Source organism: Phoenix dactylifera, unplaced genomic scaffold (assembly GCF_009389715.1).
Source record: "Phoenix dactylifera cultivar Barhee BC4 unplaced genomic scaffold, palm_55x_up_171113_PBpolish2nd_filt_p 000608F, whole genome shotgun sequence".
In the NCBI taxonomy this organism is placed as follows: domain Eukaryota; kingdom Viridiplantae; phylum Streptophyta; class Magnoliopsida; order Arecales; family Arecaceae; genus Phoenix; species Phoenix dactylifera.
This window is the reverse complement of record NW_024068004.1, coordinates 280,001-288,327: the sequence shown is the minus strand read 5'-3', so window position 1 is coordinate 288,327 and position 8,327 is coordinate 280,001. Positions and strand designations below refer to the sequence as shown.

Genomic DNA, 8,327 nt, shown 5'->3' with positions numbered 1-8,327 from the left:
TGGTTGATTCGGGAAGGGAATGAAATGAATCTGAAGCAGCAGATACCACAGGAGAATCAGCCGATAAGGAATATCTTTTTTTTTAAAGAAAGGGAACGAGTGGAGTATACGAAGCGAAAAGGGAAGGTGAGAGGGTAAGATAAAGTTGAGATAGGCTCGTAAGAAAGGATAGGCTCTCCGCCGATCCTTATTGGGTAGGGATAGCTCGCTTAAGGAAGACTACCTTTGGCGCTAAATATTCCTTCATTCTGAGGGAAGTGCTATTCAATTGACCATGGGGTTCTACCCTTCCTTACCGAATTCATTCTATGCGAAAGAGTCTCGCGCCAGGAGCGCTGCTGTAACCAGTTCTGATCTCAAGCACCTAACCTTTGTTGTGAGGACTTATTCGCCATCGGCCGGTAATACCCAATTCGCGGAAAGGGAGGGCGCCTTACTAAATAGGGGCACTTAGCTTTCCCACAGAGGTCGGTGGAGAATGCCAGATCTTCAAATTATTCAGCCGAAAAGCGATAGCTAAGGGCAGTAGAGAAGAAAGATAGGGCATTAGCAGCTTCAACTCGAGAAGCAGCATCCCCATCCGAATCCGAATCCGCTGAAGAGGAGACCTTTTGTCTCTTGAGTTCATAGTTCATTCCACTCAACAAGCTGACCCAGCCTGAAGGAAGGGGTTTTCATCCTATAGCCGACTCTCCTGTTGAGTTTTGTCTTTCGAATTTAGCTTACAATTGAGGTCAGTGAGAAGCTTGTAAGTTTTGCCTTAAGCTATAGGGCTCCCTAGGGGGATGAGGTGGTCGTACCGCTTCTGGGACCACGATATGCACCACCAGGGGCTGTTTTTCCGACAGGAGTTTGATACCTTGACTCCTCCCGCGGGTAAGCTTGTTCTTCTGCGATATTTCCTTCTTCGTTTGCGTGGATGACCGATTGATGCTATGTGGATGTAGGTCACCTAGAGACCTTTTGGAGATAGGCCTTACGCTGCTAGGCCAGCTGTAGCTATATCTGATCCGTACTTCCTTGTCCGAGTGGAGCTGACTGGACCACGTCGAGTGGTACCTGGGTGAGAGAGTGTTACGGCAGTTTCGGTATTGTTATTGAACTGATTGAATCTGGTATTGTTAGTAGGAAGTGGTGATAGATAGCAGGAGGTATTGCTTACTTACCTGATTCCTTTCTGAGGCCGGTCCAAAGAGGAGCTAGCAGAACAATCGACACAAGAGAAGGAGTCTCGAGAGCAAACTATCTCAAGGAGACGACCAAAGGAAGAGGCCCTGCAAGAAAGGCAAGAAGTGCAGAACTGGATGATCAAAGTGATGCTTCTACGCTGGAGAAGAGAGAGAGAAGGCACGAAAGCTGGCCGAGAAGAGAGGTCCTGCCATGGATAGGCGTAACCTTTGGCATGAGATTGATCAACTAAGCCTGGCTATTTTCACCCTTTGGCTTAAGGTAGCGGAAAGCTTACCCACTCCGTTGTCTTAGCATGAATAATTATTGATTCAGCTCCAGACCGGAATTATACCGACTCTCGTTCATAAGGGTAGCCTCCCCTGCTCGTTTTCAACTATCCGTGGTGTTGGCTTTGATTGCCCCTACTCTTCTCTTGTCCTCAACCCTCGAAAGAAAAGATCAAACTCGTCGAATCGAGGATCGGAATCGTACCTTCGGGCAATCTCCGCTCTAGATGGGAAAGGAACATGCAATAAAAGGCCTTTCTTCAGGTTTCCATAGAAAATAGTGAAACTATAAAATAAATAGGCGCGGCACACAAAGGAGGTTGAGTGCGCTACCATTCCTTTCAAATGGAGGAATGAAGTAGCAAAGAATACCAATAGTTGTTATAATACCAAACCAAGAAAAGTAATACTAATAGCCATAGCCAAAGAAGAAGTAAGATAATATGGGAGGCGAAAAGCCAATTGGTAATTAATAAGTTCAAGACAGGGACACAACGGGAGGTGCAATCCATTTCGTGAATTGGTAGGGGAGGCGGTACAATGGAATTTCATTCATTCAATATTGATTCCCGTAGTTCGGGAGTTCAAGCCAGGCAAGGCACAATAAGGGTTGGCGAACATGGTAGGCACATTACAAATCAATACACGAAGGAGCTCTCACACAAACACACAAAAACACGAGGGAATCAAAATAAAAAAAAAAGTATTAGAAGGTAAAAAAAATATATATTATAGATAGAATCTAGGGAAGAAAGAATAGGAGTTAAAGCAGTAAATCTGGTCAACGGTATATATTTTTTGTTTCGTGAGTGAATCTCGTTCAATTGGCAATTTATCGATTTTCGTTTTTTTTAGTCTCTTACCTCTTTCTGATCTACGACCACCCTTACTTGTTTTGCTAGCGAAGTAAATCGCTGTGATTAGCATTCCAAGAAGTAGGAATCCTGGCTTTCAATATCCCCATCCGTCCATCTCTTAGTTCTTCTGCCTTTCTTCGGTCATCGGGAATCCCACTTTCTCAATCAATCTGTCGTAAGGGCTGTAACTGGTATGCTGCTCATAAAGACTGTATCATAAAGACTTTCACTGTACCTGGCATGGTATAATCTACTCATAGACACTTCTCATAGGCATAGATCTAACTCTAGCTTCTCTCCTTCACTTTCTGAGTCATATAGGAAGATCTCTATTGCCACCTGTGTCCTATAACGCATCTCTCCTTGCCACTCTATCTATAGCTATAGCTTGTCCGTCCCATCCAAGGAATAGGGCGGCTTATTAAATCTCGCATTCTCTTCCCGCGCCTTGCCTGGTTCTAGCATCTCTCATCTCTATTGCCGAAGAGTATAACAAGGTGGACGGAAAGCCTGATTGCTCAAGTCAGTGTGGATTCAATATCCCAAGGCCCCATTCCCCAATTGATTAACTGATTGCGCCATAAAGACTAGAGTGCTAGACTGATACAGGGAATGCTTACTCTGCTAGGCTGGATTCCTTGCTTGAATCTGCTTCCTTGCTTCATATAGGCTCTCCTATAGAAGATCGCTTGAAGAGGGCTGATTGCTACAGAAAAGAGGCCCACGAGATGAACTCATAACAGAAGAGCTACTGCTACAGGAATGCTTTGCTTTATTGCATATTCGACTGGAAGCGCACCGGAGCGCCTTGTACCTTAGCTGAGCTACCATTCCTCTTATCTCATGCCCTTATGCGCCACTCCTCTTTGCTTGAAAAAGCAAATATGACTTCGCTACCTTTCTCTGAGCTTCTAGGCAACAGATCCTACTCCCTAAGAAGAGTCATTAAGAGAGAGGAATCCATTTAAAGGAATTCGTGCTGATTGCCTAACTTCGGGTACTTTTTCAAGGCTCACACTACAACAAGAGTCCGAGCGACTAGAAAGAGGCTTGAATAAAGAAAGAGATTTGTACTGTTTGCGCTTACTTACCAATCTGCTTATTAACAAACAAACACAGCCATGTTCGCTTACCCCCTTGCCTACCAATGATACAGGAAGGCTTACCTCAGACCCGAACCCCCTATGATTGCTTCCACTTGAAGAGACTTACTTGCGCCATAAGTACTAGACTTTGATAAAGGAATGGGGAGGCGGAGATATTTCATACTTGAATGGTAATCGTAAAAAGATAAGAAAACCCTGCTACCGGAAAGCGCCTATTAAAGAAGAGGGACTCGATTAAAGGACTCATACAAGACTTATTCCAGACCTATCCCTTCGCATGCTTCTAAGGCTCATCTCTTCGATTGCTTTCTAGCTTGCTTGACTCTCCATCCCCTCTTTGCTTTCTGGCATATTCGACTGAGCTACCCCTTTCCACTCTGGAACTGGCTTGAAGAAATACCTAAACTCACTTCGCTACCTCTCTTCTGATCTAAGTCCTCGCTCTTAGGCAAGAGCTTGAAGAGAGTGATTTTGGAAGTCAACTTAATCTTCCTAAAATTTGATTCGCTGGGAAGCACATAAAGGAAGAATATGAGCACCTTACCCCTTATTCATTTCTTCCCCCGATGCCCTTATCCTTTTCACTCAGAAAGTCCTTTCACCCGAAGCCCCTATGCTTGCTTGCTGTCTTCGGAAGAGGTAGTAGAAGTCCTTCTGCACTGCACTCTTTAACTAGAGGATAGGTCGGCCTTACTCCCGTATCTCTCTTAAATTTATAAAGCTCGGCGAGAAAGGGTTGGTTAAGAACTATTGACTGTAAACCATAGCAGTTACAGTCACTCAATGGAGATGTTCGCCTTTGGAATGAAGATGGATGAACAGGCACGTCGAGCCTGGAACTGATGAAATTAGGGGAAAACATGGAACCGGTCACTATACTGGGGGGGCGAGACATGACCGCGACTTAAGATTCAAGTACCGTTGAAAAGACTAAAGGAACGGGGGGAATGACTACCTGTAATAAAGCACAGGCTAATACGAGCCGACCAGAAGAAGCAAGGCTTAGATTACCAGATCCTGGACACAATCTTCCTAGAGATGGAGAGCCCCTTGCCTCGCCTTTTCTAGCCTCTCCTTCTTGCTTGCTTACCTAGCTCTTGTCTTAGTGACTCTTCCTCTTTTCTAGGTTTTTTTTCTGAGTGTTAAAACGGTAGATTTTTCATTTGCCAATGAATTGGATCCGCCCCGATTCGATCAAAAATGGGATTCTTGGCTAGAGAAAGTTCTGTGACATGGACGCCCAGCCCAACTCGGTCGGTCGGTTGACCCACCTAACAGATGATGATATTCTCGATCGATTTGATCGAATTTTGAAAAGTCTTTCTCACTATTCAGAACAGTGGAGCTTTCGATCAAGATGTTCTCGCCTCCCCCGTTCGGGCTCTCGCTCGAATCGGAACCCTTATGCGTTGGTAGGCTTTCGACTCAATCTAATAGCCTACCTATCGGGCGCCAATAAAAAAAAGAGAAAATTGTCGCATGGGCTCATCATCTGATGCAGAACCGATGCGAGAGGGATAAAAATTATGGGAGAAGCGGGGATTGATAGCTTTCAAGAACCAGTGGAAAGGAAAGAGAGGTCTATGTCAATTTAGGCCAAAAACTTCTCCGTAGGTCGTGGACTCGGGTTCTGGTTCTGGTGAACTACTCGTTTCACCTAATGCTTAGCGCTACACTCCGCATCCTAACGGAAGCCATCACTTGTTAACGAACGTATAGAAAGAAAGATATGTTCTCTCTTTTAAAAAGAGATAAATATGGCGAGCAGGTGGTATCGATATGGTATCGCATGTGACTCCTCTGTCGATGAATGTTCATTTATTGTACTCCATCTATATGATATGGCATTAGGTATCGTATAGATCGATATTCATGCTTGCCTAGCTCATGGGCAAAGGAGGTAATGTCAATTGTAGCACTTCCAGAGTCAACTTCCCACGTACTCAAGGGCGTCCCCAAACCCTTTCCTTCGGACCAAGTCGTAGAGTTCCCAAAGGAAACCGTACCTAAAGAGAATACTCTCCTCAGGACGCTTCTTCCAGTCCCTCATAACAACCGGTACCTCGAACAGATCCTGAAGTTTCGGGTCTGTGTCTAGGACGACCGTGTGGTACCAATGGACATACCTTAACCAGTCCTTCATCCAATTATAGAATAAAGTCCTTTCAAGGATCCATATTTCCCAAAAAAAAAGTGAGATTGTCCGGAGAGAGAGTGAAATCCCGCCCCTGCTAGCTAACATAGATATCTATTCTCGGTGCGCATATTCTTTATTTAGAATCTCTTCCCGACCAGGCCAGGCTTCGCATCAATGACGGAATCGGTCATCGGCAACTTTTCTGAGTCTTTCCGTCTGAATATCCCGCCTCCAAGCATTTCCTCACGCACAGGCCTATGGGCTTAAGCAAGCCCCTTAAGAAAAGTCTTTCATTTCTTGTTCGAGTTTCGTTAGCTGAACATCATTTCTCGTTACTTGTTACGGTTGGTTTGGTTGAGTCCCGGGTTGCCTATTTGACTACCAGTCAATGAATGATTGATTGATTAGCAACGAGAAAACACTTTTTAGGCTAGTCAGGTGTACGTACTTAGTTCACGGTCGATTGATATTCATTTGTATTAGCCGACTGAACAGAACATCAAGGTGACAGGATTCGAACCTATGGCCCTCTGTACCCAAAACAGATGCGCTGACCAGACTGCGCTACACCTCGTCTCCCCCCCGGAACATATAGATCCACCCGATCGATAAACACTCGAACCGAACTCGCCCACCCCGCTTTGGGCACAGGGACGCGAGAACCACCGCTTTTTGGAAATCTGCCTCCAAGCCTCTTTCATTCACTTTCATTTCTTCCTTCATCCGGCTTGCTCTCGGCTACGTGTCCTTTGGACCAAAAGCCCGCTTAGAAGTGGATTCGAACCACTGACACAAGGATTTTCAGTCCTTTGCTCTAACCTGCTGAGCTACCTGAACCACTTTCCTAAAGTCTCTTTTCTTCATCTATGAGCGCCCTACCAGCAGTGGAGGAGCTTGCTCAAGAACCGAGAGCCGGCCAGGGACTGGACGGCCCTCGTTCGGTCAGGTGTTCTTCGCTATAGACGCCACCAAGAACAAGAAAGAGGCGCTCCGCTCCTAGTCACTAAGTAGTGCTATTCTGTCCTCCGGGGGACTCCATCAAGAAGAGGTTCTTTCTCTCACGTAATTTCGCCCGCCCGTTCCACTTCCGTGCCGGAGGAAATGGGATTCGAACCCATGATACAATCTTCTTGTATGTCGATTTAGCAAACCAATGCCTTAAGCCACTCAGCCATACCTCCAAGTTGTTGATCGGAATTGGATGTGCCGGGTTGGGTTGGTTGCCCGAAGATCCGATTCACTGCGCAAGCCGTAGCGCGCGTACTCTTCTTTACTGAGCGAGACAGACTCTATCCAGATCTATGGATCTCCCCAGCATCCAAGCGAGACTCCAAATCCGCCACTCGTTGGGCGACGCCTTGCTTTCTATGAACACCTCACCACTGAATGATGAACTTAGCCAGTCTTCGCCTCCGACCCGACCAGGAGAGAACACACGGTCAAGCCAAGCCGCCCTTCCTCACCTGCCTGAATGGAATTCATATCTCCTTCGTCTAGTCGAGAAGGGAAAAAGCCCGGCGGGGAACTGGACCGTGACTCTTCTAAACCATTACATTACGGAGAAGTCCATTCTCGTCATGATCGATCCACGTCCTACCATAGTGCCCGGAGAACCAGGCTTGCTTAGCTTACCAAGCTAGCTTACTAAGCTAAGCGCGAAGGAATTTATCTAAGATTGCACGAGCTAGCCAGAAGGTAGCGTAGCTTGCTTCTAGAAGATTCTATAGTGATCCACTGGAATCGGCCTCGGGTGACGCCTCCCTGCTCGGAGAAAGATTTCATCCCTTGGTCGTTAAGGTGGGGTGAAAACTGCAACTAATGCTCTTTCTCCGTCGTCGAATACGGGATACTCACTTTCAATGGTAGGATCAAGCCTCGCATCCCCAGAGCCATATGAAGACTAGCCTGCCCTTCCAATCGGGGTTATAACGGGTTCGGTATCAGCAACACCAGCCAATCGTGTTGGTACGGTGGGTTCCCCATACCCACTATTCGGAAAAAAAGCTTGCCATAGCAGCTCAAACCTCCGATCGGGAAATGGGAGTTCTAACCGGCCCTAGCCCCCAATTCCGAACAAAAGCTTTGATTGGACCGAGGTTCGTGCAGGGAGGGAATAGGAACTAATAACGATGGTTCGAGGTTGAGCTCACCGGCCGCCCTACGTCAGTAGTCTTCCTAACTTCTATTCCCTTTTTTTGTTCTAAGGTAAGGCCCCGAGGTCCTTCAAGAACAGCATTGCGGTCGCAACGGGGCTCTGGGTGAATATTGTCCGCCCGTGTGAGCCGGGCTGTGAATATTTATACGTCGGGGTCTTTACTGAAAAACCACAATACTACACTACAACAATTTGAAGAAATCCGCCTTAGACTATAATTTGAATTAACTAGTCGTGTTGAGTTGAGGCTTATTTCCATGAAAAAAAATCCGCCAATCCCGATATTCAAAAATTTCTGCTGCGCCTGGTGACGCCTTCATGGCGCAGGATCTTTGAAGGTCCTGACACGATCATTGGTATGCTTAACAAAGCTACCCTGGTCGTGTTCGACGGTTTCACTAAGGAGAGGTGCATCGCTGCATACCTATTTGCAAAGCAGGTCTACAGGTTGACTAGAAAGTCTGGATTGTTATTCACAGCGCTTTATCTAAAGCAATGCGGTTTATCGCTTGCTAAAGCTTACGCTGGTGACTATCAACCAGATCTTCTTCCTGTCCCTGTAGCTCTCACTAGGTCCGGGTACCCAAAGATCATTCCTGCGTTCCATAGAAAGCT

General features: G+C 46.3%; 2 non-coding genes across 2 annotated transcripts; both read right to left on the bottom strand.

Moving 5' to 3' along the window:
• Window positions 1-6,056: 6,056 nt before the first annotated feature.
• Window positions 6,057-6,131, bottom strand: TRNAP-UGG. Its single transcript has one exon. It is a non-coding gene; the product is annotated as a tRNA-Pro (tRNA).
• Window positions 6,132-6,320: 189 nt separating this feature from the next.
• Window positions 6,321-6,394, bottom strand: TRNAF-GAA. The gene has a single exon. It is a non-coding gene; the product is annotated as a tRNA-Phe (tRNA).
• Window positions 6,395-8,327: the final 1,933 nt, after the last annotated feature.